Genomic DNA, 12311 nt, shown 5'->3' with positions numbered 1-12311 from the left:
TGGACAACAACCAATTAGGCACTTTTTATTGCCCACGCTGTCATAATCCTCAGAGCTTGGCTGGGAGGAACGAGAGGAAATGGGATAGGATGGAATTCCAAGATACCTTCCAGTTCGGCCCAGCTACTTGCCTGCTTCCGGGCTGGGCAGCCCAGATGTCATGGCAAGAAACGCTCTGGGGAAAAATCTGAGTTCTGGAGGCCCACAGGCCTTTGCACACACACACTGCATCTGACAAGAGTCCTGTGGTATCCAGGATTCTACTTGTCCTTTGAAACCCAGGAAGAGGAATCGTCTCAATCTGTTTCCAGGATAGGGCTGGGACAGCTAGGCTCATTTAGTTAAAGAGGCCTCTAAGCTAGGGGGTGGTGACACATGCCTTTAATCTCAGCACTTGGGAGGCAGAGGAAGGCGGATCTCTGAGATCCGGGCCAACCTGGTCTCCAGAGTGAGTTCCAGGACAGCCAGGGTTACACAGAGAAACCCTGTCTCGATAAAGCCTCGGATGCATCAGCCTCAGGAGTCAGAGAAGTACTGACTTTTCCCAAAAGAGCAAGTGGTGGTACAGCCTGTGATCTCAGCACTCTGGACATAGAGAGAGTTGGGATCAACATCATCCTTGGTTGCATAGTAAGTTCTAGGAAAGCTGGGCTTCATGAGATCCTAACACACACACACACACACACACACACAGAGAGAGAGAGAGAGAGAGAGAGAAGAAACAGAGACAGAGATAACATGAGCAAATACTGATTTCTCAAAGCCCATCCTGTCAGGCCAAGGGTGCTGGGGATCAAATCCAGAGCCTTGCACATGCTAAGCAGGTGCTTTTCCTCGGAGCTACATCCTCAGACCTTAGTTTTTGGGTTCCACTATGTATTACAGACTAGCTTCGAACTTGTGATCCTCTGGTCTCAGCCTCCCAAGCTCTGGGGTTACAGGCATGTGCTACCACACCCCTTGGCAGTTTTTTAAGAAAATGTCTTCAGCGGGGCAGTGGTAGTGCACAGCTTTAATCCTGGAGCTCAGGAGGCACAGTCAGGAGAATCTCTGTGTTTCTGAAGTCAGCCTGGTCTATAGAGTGAGTTCCAGGACAGTCAGGGCCACACAATAAAACCCTATTTCAAATTTAACACAAAACAAAACAAAAACAAATAAAATGTCTTCTCAAGAAAGGGCTAGGGGCTGGAGAGATGGTTCACCCAGTAAGAACATTTGTTGCTCTTGCAGAGGGTCTGAGTTTGGTTCCCAGCGCCCACATGGTAGCTCACCACCATCCCTATCTCCAGTTCTAGGAGACCTGACTCCTCTCTTTGCACCTCCACAGACACCAGGTGCTCATGTGGTACACATACATACATGCAGGTAACCCCCCCACACACATAAAACAAAATAAAGCTTAGGAGTAAGTAAAAGGAGAGGGCTATGGCTCCCTCGCCTCATTCCCCCCTCTCAGTTGTACAGGGCACAGCTTTGTCCACCATGGATGACTCATCTGGTCCACCGACAGTGGCCTCAAGAGCCCACTGGTTGGGAAGGGCAGCCATGGCCTGTCAGAGCTCCCCTCTCCTGCTCAGTGAAAGCAGTGGTGAGTATTTCATCTGAACTTGTGAAGCCCGGAGAGGATGAACCTTCCTGTGCCCAGTCTTCAGAAGGGCTCCTGCTAGCTTAAGGGGGCAGGGCCAACATGAGGGAGAACCCTGATCTGTGGACCTTGGCGGCCATGCTGGAGGATCCCAGCAGTCCTAGCTTCTGGCGACAGCCTTCTGAGTAGGAGGGGTTCTAGCCAACCTGGGGCTCTGTGCAGGTCTGTGATTGAGGAGCCCAAGGCTAGGACAAGTCCATCAGCTCCAAGGAGAGCTGTAAGCAGCCCAGGCAATCTCCTGGGCTTTCAGTGTGAGTGGGCTTTTGAGTTTAGCTGCAGCTCCAGCGGCAGAGCAGAATGGGACAAGCGGTTCAGAGGTTCTCTATTTCCGAAGACCAAGGGGTGAGAGTTCTTCTAGGATGATGGGACCTTCTCAAACCGACAGAGGTGCTCATCTAGTTTATTGTAGGGTTGAGGCACAGGCAGGCCTGTGGAGGCCATGATCTGTCCCACACTGTGGATTCCAAAGTCAGCTGAAGGAGGGGAGGGGACAGGGAGGCAAAAATTTTCCTGGAAAGCCCAAGGCACACGGAAACAAATGCACAAGGAAACAGAGACATCCACTTCCCAAGAAATAGATCGCTGGGCCATGGTGGCGCACGCCTGTGATTCCAGCACTCTGGAGGCAGAGGCAGGCGGGTCTCTGTGAGTTCGAGGCCAGCCTGGTCTACACAGCGAGTTCCAGGAGCCAAGGCTACACAGAGGAGCCCTGCCTTGAATAGCCAAAAACTAAAACAAAACAAAGAAACAAAAAAACCCATCTGAACTAACCATGCACCCACCTTCCCTGTCACAAGTAGACATGGCCATTATGGGTTCAGAATGATCCATAAGCTGGCTGGAACACCACTGTCTTCCCTAGGTGGAGGGGAGGTGGCTGTGGCTAGAGGCTGATGGCTGCTGTGAGGAAGAACTCTCCTGGCAGTTCAGCCCTGAGTAAGGACTGGGTAGGGCTAAACAGGTTGACACTTGGCCTGGAGCCGGGGTTCTCAGGCAGCCTGACAAGCAGGAGAGAGAGGAAGGCAGAACCCAGGATATTTTTTTTTAAGTTGAGGCAGTACCCTCTCCCCATCCTAGGTCTTAGGCCTTTAAAGAAAACAAGCGAACAAACAAATAAAAAAATTAGGAAAAGTGGAACAGGAGACTGTTTTTTTTTTTTTTTTTTTTTTTTGAAATAGCGTCTCTCTCTATGCAGTCCTGACTGTCTTGGAACTCACTCTGTAGATCAGGCAGGCCTCAAACTCATAGAAATCCTCTTGTCTCTGCCTCCTGAGCACTAGGATTAAAGGTGTGTGTTACCACCTCCTGGCAGGGCCTATCTTTTTAATTTTATATTATTATTAGTTATTAGTGTTTGTGTGTATAGTTTTGAGGATTGAACCCAAAAATCTCATACATGTTAGGCAAACAATTTACATTGAGCTCCAGTTAAAGCCTCCCTGTTCCCTGCCATCACCACCACCATTACCTACCCTAGGCTCATGGGAGCATGGGTCCTTGCCTTTCAGTGGTTCTGAGAATTCAGACTCAGGTCTTCCTGCTTACAGAGGAAGCACTCTTCCCCACTGAGCCATTGGACGTGCGTGTGGACGTCGGGGATCTAGGAAGGCGTCTCCCTCAGTCATTCTCTACCTTATTTTCCCTGAGACAGGGTCTCTCGTTGAACCTGGGGCTTACCAGCTGGTGGCTCAGCAGCGACTCCCCTGTGCTGGGTTCCCCAGACTGAACTATAGGTCTCTGTGTCTACACAGCAAGCACCTTATCAAGCAAGCCACCTCTCGGGCTTTTACCATGTACATCAAGCTCATTAAGTTGCCCAGGCTGGACTTTATGGAGTGATGTTTGCATGTAACAACCCCGAGTGGAGAAGTGACTATGCTTTCCATCGGCTTCCTGTTGGCCCCCCTCCAGCCCGCAGGCAGGGTCCTGGGTTCGGGCTCTTGAGTCGTCTGCAGAGACCCTTGCAAGGTGGGGTGGGGTGGGGTGGTTCTTCACCACAGAGATCCCTCAGTCTGCGGGGAGAACCAGAGCACATCCTTGCTTCCTCAGCTGAGAGACCAGAACAGGGTGGACAGTCGCAGAGCAGAATTCTCTGAGGGAGAAAATAGAGGGATGAAGCCAAGATGTTCGCTGCGGGAGAGCTTCCCAGGGGGGAGACTGTGAAAGGCGTTTAATGGGGAGAGGCTTGTGGATGTCAGTTACCCCCAAACAAGATGGCATGATCCAAGAAAGAAACTGCTTGAGACTTAGGATTCCAAATCGTCCTCCTCTCCTAGGCATGGGCCTCTGTGTTGGGACAAGGAACAAACATTAAGGGGAGGGAGAAAAATGGCCGGGGGGAGGGATGAAACAGCAGGGAGGGAGGGGAAGCCTGTCATATGGGTGAAGATCCTCCCTGGCCCAAGGATGACCCGAAGTCACTTAAATAGGAAAGAGAGGCGAAAGAGAGAGAGAGAGAGAGAGAGAGAGAGAGGCAAGTTGAGCAGGCCCCAGTCTGGGTCTGGCCACAGTGAGTCAGGGAGCCGGGCAGTCTGATCCCATGAGCCAAATCCCCGAATCTCTGGGGAATCTCTTAAAGGCTCCAAATGTCCAGCCTCAAAGCCACTGACAGGTACCGATCTGCCCCTTCTGTGACCTCTTCTTTTCCCTGCCCTTTGGGTGCCCTCTGACCTTTGACCTTGGAGCCCGAGGGACCCATTCTTTCCATAAGGCAGAATGGGCTCTCCTCCCCCCACTCTAGAGATTTGGGGCAGGCCTGGGTAAGAGACAGCAGGAAAGACCAAGGTGAATGTGTGCAAAGCAGAGGAGTGGGGGCCAGAAGGACCCAGGGAGTCTGGGAAGCTCTTCTGCTGCCAAGGGAAGGCATGGCTCTCCCTGGGCTCCTCCCTCAGCTATCCAGGGATTCACCCTTCCCCAGAAAGAGCCAGAAGCAGGCTTGTGAGGAAGAAAGTGAAGGTAGAGAAAAGGGGAAATTAACATGGGTCCCCAGAGATTCCTTGATGCTAAGTAGGGTATCAATTAGAAGGGAGCACCTCCAGGGGTGGGGGTGGGATCTTTCATATCTAGGACATCACAACCTCCTTGCCCTCTGCTCTGAGTGGACCCAAGCCAGGACAGCCCAGAGGGGTTCCTTCGGGGACTTTTCAAATGAAGGCAGCTGAACTGTGCAGCTTCTGGAAGGACCTCCTCAGCTAACACCTGAGGCAGCTTCTTGTCTCCAGATGTGTGAGCCTTCCCGGCAGTCCTGAGAGTCCATGCAAAACAGGGTAGTCCTGGCTGTCTCCTCTGCTGCGGGGGCAGAGTTGAGGGATCTTCTGAGCCCCGAGACAGGCAGGCCACAGAAGCGGGCTGTAAAGGACCACACTGGGAAGGCCTGGAGCCTGTCTGAGCCTCAGTCTCAGGCAGGAGGGAAGAGGGTGGCAAGGGGGTAGGATGTCTCTTCCGCTTGGTAGATTAGTGACTCTGAGACAGGAGAGGGCCTGTCACCAGCCCATAAATAAAGCAGCTGAGTCTCTTTCCATCTGTGTTTATCTGTCTGGCCTTGAGTTTCCGGTAGAGATGTCTCAGCAGCCCCGGCATCAAACGCCAGGCGCTGGAAGGAGGGCTGGCCTCCCGCCCTCCCTTCCCCTCCTTCTGCACCTTCAGTTCTGTTTCTTCAGAGTCCTTCTCTGAAGGAGCAGCGTCTCTCTCAACTTAAACACTGGCTCCAGGAGACTTCTGGGCCCTGGGGGTGAAGGGATGCCACCTGGGATCTCTGTCATGTCTTCCCACAGGTGCTCAGCAGTCCTGAACTCAGGGGAGGGTGCTCTGTGGTGTTCCCTTCAGGAAAATGCTGGACAGGAATCAACTGGGTGCCAGGAGACCTGAGCACGAGGCAAATCTATGAAGATGCTGCGTGCCACCTCCCACCCCAACTGACCCCTCTTTCTATAACCCCACCTCTGTGTTCTGCCTCCCTGGGCCTGAAACTCCAGGTTCTTCTTTGCAACCCCAGAGCTCTCCAGGCTGTGGCTCTTAGACCACTAGCCAGGCCCTACCTCGTCAGAAAATGGAAGGGAGATGCTCTCTCAGTTAACTGTAGATTCCTGCACCTCAGAGACCTGCTGAATCAAGAGGGACTGGGGAACTCAGGTTTGGATGAACACCCCAGTGCATGCTGGTATTATTAGGCTATGAAGGGCTATGAAGGGCCCTACATGAAGGCAATCACGCCGTCTCTCCACCTAGCATGCTGCTCAGTGTCTAGGACACAGAAGGTGTTTACAGATATCCATTTCAAGAGATCTAACTAGTTTTATTTGTGTGTGTGTGTGGCTGTGTGTGCACGCATGAGGGAGCCCAAGGAAGCCAGAAGAGGACACCGGATCCCTCGGAGCTGGAGTTACACGGGTCCTGGAAACTCAACTTGGGTCCTCCCGAAGAACAAGTGCTCTTAACAGCTGAGCCATCTCTCCAGCCCCTGCTTTGAAACAAGGTCTTACAATACAATGCAAAACTTCTCCCTCGGCCTCCATAACGTAATTAAATGAATTTCTGGGCAGTGTCTGGTCCTTCCACCCATGCACCCTGGCTTTTCTAAGGACCTCCAAAGCAACCAGATATTTCCAAATTCTCTGATCATGTGTGTTCGTGTTCGTGTCAGAAATGTGCCAGCCAGACCCCAGCGTCACATGTCTATCCACAGAAGATGGCATTCGTAGAAATACTCTCATGACAGAGATCGGGAGTGCTAAGGCAAGCAAAAAGAGGGAGCTCTCAGAAAACCAGGCAGGACTGCTCAGCCCCTTTCAGATCCCATGAAGAAGCATCTGCTTTGCCCATCTTCAGGGAATAATGGGGTACAAGGAAGGGGTCCTACTCTGGAGGCAGAGGCCAGAGCCAGGGAAGGTGAAAATCTTTAAGGAAACTACTGAAACTTTGTGAAAGAAGAGTCAAAGTTAAACAAGGTCCCAGGGCAAGAGAGCATAGCTGTTGCACAGCTCAGGTCCGTGGTTTTGATATTTTCCCAAAAGGCCAGGCCTCCCCGCCAGGACCCCGTAAGCAAATTGCTTTTCCTTCTAAGCCCTAGTTTCCTTGAATGTTGGGTGGGTATTCCTAAAATGGGGTAAAACAGAGCTTTTCCTATGAGGAGTCCTCTTCTTTGGTCAGAGCCACTTAGGGTTATGCATTTTGTTTGCATTGCATTTACATTAATTTGCTTGGGCTGGACCAACAAATGTAAATGAATATGAAGCGGGTGAATTTAGGTAGGCAGTCTCCCTGAGGCAAGACAGAGAAAATGAGGAGGCGGGCAAACCCTGGGAGATGCCTGCAGCGGGATCCAGAAAGGACACTGTACAGACAGCATCAGGAGTTCCAGCATTGTAGGCCCCAGGCCTGGGGTGGGGGCTGGGCAGCAAAGGACCTAAGCACTCTGGGGGTGGTGTAGGAGGATGAACAGGATTCTCAGGTCCCATGGGACAGCAGGGAGCCTGGGAGCCAAGCCCAGGAATGCTCCTACATGGCAGATGGTAAATGCTTGCCTTGAGGCTCTAGAGAGGGATGAAGGAGGCAGCAGCTTAGGAGAAAAGATGAGGAGAGATGCCAGGACAAGGCTTCCTGAAGATGGGAACAGAATCACTCCTGGCCAGGGGAGAAAGATGGCAAAAAGCAAGCTGCCCCTTTAGCAGTGGGCCTTGCCAATGGCAGAAGCCTGAGAAGGAAAGTTGGGAGGGAGAAGAAACTGCCAGGTCAGTGCAGGACCTGGGGAGGCAGAAAGGCATGCCGTCACCCGTGGATTTGTGTGGAACCTGCTTGGAGCAGGTGGAGAGGAGAAGGGGGGGGAAAGTCCTGACCTCATGATGGAGACAGAGTCCTACCCAGGTGGGAACTCTTTGCTCTCAGAGAGCTCTAGTATTTGGAAAACATATAACCTACATCTTTGGGAGGACCAGAGTCTAAGTCAGTCTAAGACAGGTCTGCCTCCAGCTGGGTTGCGGGTGGGTGTAATGCTGCCAGTAAGATAGGTACTCCAAGGCAGGCACTGAAAACTCCTGAGCCTTTTCCACAGAGGGGTCTTGACATACTGGAGTGGCCAGAATCCAGAGGGGGGTGGCCAAAGGAGGCTTCCAGGAGACAGTCTGAACACAGAAGCAAGCCATCGAAACAAGCTTTTTATTTCTGTGTTATGAGTGTTTTGCTTCCATGTTTGTTTGTGCACAATGTGTGTTCCTGGTCCCCAAAGATGCCGGAAGTTGTTGGATGCCCTGGAACTGTGGGTGCTGGGACTCTCAGCCCCAGTGCTCTTATCTACAGAGCCATCTGTAGGCCAGGCTGGCCAAAAATGCAGTGATTCTCCTGCCTCAGTCTCCAGAGAGCTGCAATTACAGGTTGAGTCACCACACCCAGACTGAGGTTGGTTCTGAAGATAAAGACAGGACTTGGGAGGTGAGGGTCTCATCCTCTGAGGCGGGGAGGGCAGAGCGGGACCACAGGCTCAAGGGGCCTCTTGGCAGCGATGCCGGAAGGCAGTGATACAGGAGAGGACACCAAATAGGAAAAGCTCCACCGCCCTGCCCCCACCCCCACCCCCTAATCCTCAGAGAAGTCCATTTGGCATTTAGAGAAACAGGCTCAGAGAAGAAGAAAAGCTACATGTTCAAGATCACCTAGCAGCTAACCACAAAGCGGAAACCAGAAACCCAGACTCCAAGGCTCCCCGTGCTCTTTCCCCCTCCAGCTGGCATACGCTTTGATATCCCAGGGCTGTTGTCAGAAGGTTCCTAGAGCCTGCCATCCTCAGGGTGGGCTGTTGGAGCAGGGGAAAGTACCTTAATCTCTTAAGGCCTCTTTTTTCCCCATCTGTACTTTGGGCTTTCATCTAAAGAGGGGAAAGTCCTTCTCTGAGAGGCATGGTGCTGGAAGGATTTGCTTAGTTTTCAGGTAGGGGTGGATGGATGGATGGACGGATGGGTGGGTGGGTGGATGGATGGGTAGCTGGATGGATGGGAAGCAAGCAAGACCCAGGGAGGAAGGGGGCTCCCCCCCCCCAAAAGAGCTTGATCTGAGGATTAGGGGTAAGAGAAAAGAGAAGGTAAATTTGCATGTGATTTACATGTCAATTGTGTGAATTCCAGGCCACGTGCTCTGGAATCTCCCTGGCTCCTGCTCCCTCTGCTGTGGTTTTCCCACCTGCTGGTTGGGAAGCCTCCTGGTAGCCAGTTGTGTGGCCAAAGCTGGAGAAGGTGGGTTCATAAATTGACCACTGACTTCCCCAAGACCAAACAAATATCCTTAGGCCCATCCTGGGTCCGGGTCCCCGGACTTCTTCACTTCGCGGCCTGGCGCCCAGGAGGCCTCCCTAGGCCTGGTGGGAGGGTCCAGGCTGGCTCTCCGGAGGGCTTGGCGCTCAGCAGGCTGAGGCCTTTCCCTATCTGAGACCCCCTGTGAGAGCAACCTAGGGGGGAGCCTTGTGGGGCCCTGTCCTAGCCGGTCACCCCCCCCCCGACTGGTGAGAGTGGACTCTGCACCCTAACCCGCCGCCGCGCCCTCTGCAAGGCCGGGGTGTTCGGCTGCAGTGGGCCGGCGAAGAGCTGTCCCCTCCCACTGGAGCCAAATAATTGCCTCCTGCTTTGTTGTGTGGTGTCTGGGGCCCGGGGCCTCTCATTTGTGGGGACGTGCTGTGGCGAGAGCCTCCCTGCGTAATTACCCTCCTCCCCATCGCCGCCGCCGCCGCCACTGAGCCTCCTGCGTCCGCTGGGCCTTACTCACCCCCCCCCCCGCCTGGCCGGCCTGCAGCTCCCCCGCGGCCCAGACGCAGGGAACTCCCTCCCTGTCCAAGCTGTCCTTTCCCGGCAGAGAACCTTTCTGCACCCCCACCCCCGCAAAACACACACACACACACACACTTCTAATCTGAATGCAGTCCCCACTCGGCCTTCACAGGGGCTGACATAGAAATTGGGTTCAGGGCTCGCGCGTCTCACCTTGCGCAACATCTGGACAGCGGCTGCACCTGTCGGGACCTGTTCTCAGTTAAGGCTGGCGCTCCCCACGACCCTGATACCTAGGCGAACACACCCCAGCCAAACTCCCGCGCCCCCTTCCCACTGTCCCACCCACCTGTTTGCTCCAAAGGAAGGAAAGGTGAAGAGAAGAAATAGTGCCAGTGAACACACTCGTGCCTCCAGGAAACCAAAGAGCTGAGGGGCGCTCAAAAAAAACCCAAACAAAACAAAAAGACGCCCCCAACAAAGCAAAAGCGATGCAGAGGAGGCAAAGAGGGGATACAGGTTAGGCAGAGAGCCCACGGCACACCCGGAGACAAATGCACAGAGAAATGGAAACCCACTGTTTCTCAAGAAATAGGTTGCCGACAGGGCTGTGGTAGTGCTCGCCTGTAATCCCAGGTTGAGGCAGGTGCAACTCTGAGTTCGAGGCCAGCCTGGTCTACAGAGTGAGTTCCAGGACAGCCAGGGCTACACAGAGAAACCCTGTCTTGGGAAACAAAACAAACAAAAATTGACAAAACAACTCTTGTTCTTGTTGTGTTTTATTAAATATCGAGTCTGCTCTGCAGATGGATCGATGAAATTGAAGTGGGAATGGACAGCAAAAAGTACCAGGCTGAGCAAAAGACTGTTTGTTTGTTTCTTAGAGGGTCTCACTATGTGGCCCCTAGAACTCATAGAGTTCTGCCTGCCACTGCTTTCAGAGTGCCGGGATTAAAGGTCATACCGGCTAGCCACGACTCTTAGATTATGAGGAGGCATTTGCAAATTACAATAGTTTGCGCACAATAGATATGCTCCATCAATGAGGACTGGAGTGTGGAGGGGGGGTGGAGCTGGGGGTCCAGCTCTTTTCTGGGTCCAGAACAACTACAAAACATCCGTGATACAGAGGTAGGCTGGTGGCCTGCAAGCACTTTTCCAAGCACAGGAACCGTTCGTTCATCCACAGAATATTCATGAGCACCTTATCTCGTGCCAGACTCGCTCACTGGGTGCCTGGGATACAAACTAGGAAATCAACGGTCTCTGGGGTAGCTGAAGAGGGCTGTGGACAACTGCAGGAGGATGTTCAAATGAGGAAAAGTCTCCCACTCAATGTGTTTTAGGGACTGATATGATCAGGTTGTTGGAATTTGTCAAGAAACGATGGAGTGTTCCACTTGATCCAGAAAATAAGTTTACCGCAGAGGTGTCCATGGAGTTCAGGGTGTGTAAGGGGATGATGGTCCTGAGGGGACACAAAATAGGTAGGAGTGTCCGGGTCTGGAACAGCCGGGACTTCTGGAGTGCCGGATAGGAAAAGGCGACATTTTGAATATTTGACCTCTGGAGCAGGTGCCTGCAGTACATTTTTGTATAGTATAGGGTTTGTTTGTCTGTTTGAGTGGAAACCCATCAAGCCGAGGACCCCTGAAAAGTGTCACCTTTCCCTTGGTCTCCAGGCTGGCTAGTCTTTATAGCATCTATATGGGATTTTTGTCTTCAATCCTCCGTGGACTTTTCCACACCCTGGTTATCTGGAAGTCTAGCTCAAAGCCACCTCCTCCCGTGTACTCCTGGGTGGAGGGAGGACAAAAAGCAGGGATGTCATTAGATGAGGTGGCGACCTGTGGCTCCTTGACAAAAACCCCTGCACCTCTCCCAGCCAGCTCTTTTAGGCCCTGGAGCAGAAGAGGGAGATGAAAGGGACAGGGGCTGACAATGGAGTGGGGAGGAGAGGGTGACACCCAGGCTGGACTGATGGAGGATTTGGGGAGCAGATAGAGGAGGTGGGGCAGAGGAGAGCAGGGATCCCGCTGCTCTCATTGGTCCTTTTAACATCAAAGCGTCCACTGACTTTCAGCAAAGTAGAAGAGAGTGTATCTGTGTGGAGTATTGCGGTAAAAGTGTAGACTGCAGTACAGGGTCCTACATACCCTGTGCAACTATGAACCTCACTTTCCCCGTGCACAGAGGCCCTGGGTTTGGTCTCCAGCAGTAGATAATGGAGACATGGTGGCACTAGCCTATAATCCCAGCACTAAGGAGGTAGAGGCAGGAGGACCAGAAGTGCAAGGCCATCATCCTCAGCTGCACAGAGGTTGAGGCCAGCTTGGGCTACTCTAGATCCTGCCCCCTCCCCCAAAGGTGACGCTTGAGAGATAGCTCAGTGGTTAAAAGCTCCTAGCTGTTATTACAGAGGACCCCAGCATCCTCTTGGCACTCATAGCCATCCGTAACTCCAGTTCCAAGGGATCCAACAGTGTCTTATAAACTCAGTGGGCATCAAGCAGACACATGGTACATATCCATACATGCAGGCAAAACACTCACATGATTATTATTATTATTATTATTATTATTAAGGATTCTCAAGAAAGGATTTCTCTATGTAACCCTGGCTGTCCTGGAACTCACTCTGTAGACTAGGCTGGCCTCGAACTCAGAGATCCCCCTGCCTCTACCTCCCTAGTGCTGGAATTAAAAGCATACACCAGCACTGCAAGAGAAAAGAAGGAGAAGGAGAGCAAGAAGGAACAGGGAAGAAGGAAGAAGAAATTGAAGTTATTCTTGGGCTGTCAATGCAGTTCATGAAAAAAGGAAAAGTTCATGCTTAACGTGTACCCGGAACTGGATGCCTAACACCCCTCCCTCAGTTTTTGCCCCCATTTGGCCTCACAGAGGGCGATGGGGAA

This window comes from Meriones unguiculatus, chromosome 7 (assembly GCF_030254825.1).
Source record: "Meriones unguiculatus strain TT.TT164.6M chromosome 7, Bangor_MerUng_6.1, whole genome shotgun sequence".
Lineage (NCBI taxonomy): Eukaryota > Metazoa > Chordata > Mammalia > Rodentia > Muridae > Meriones > Meriones unguiculatus.
This window is presented reverse-complemented; position numbering follows the sequence as displayed.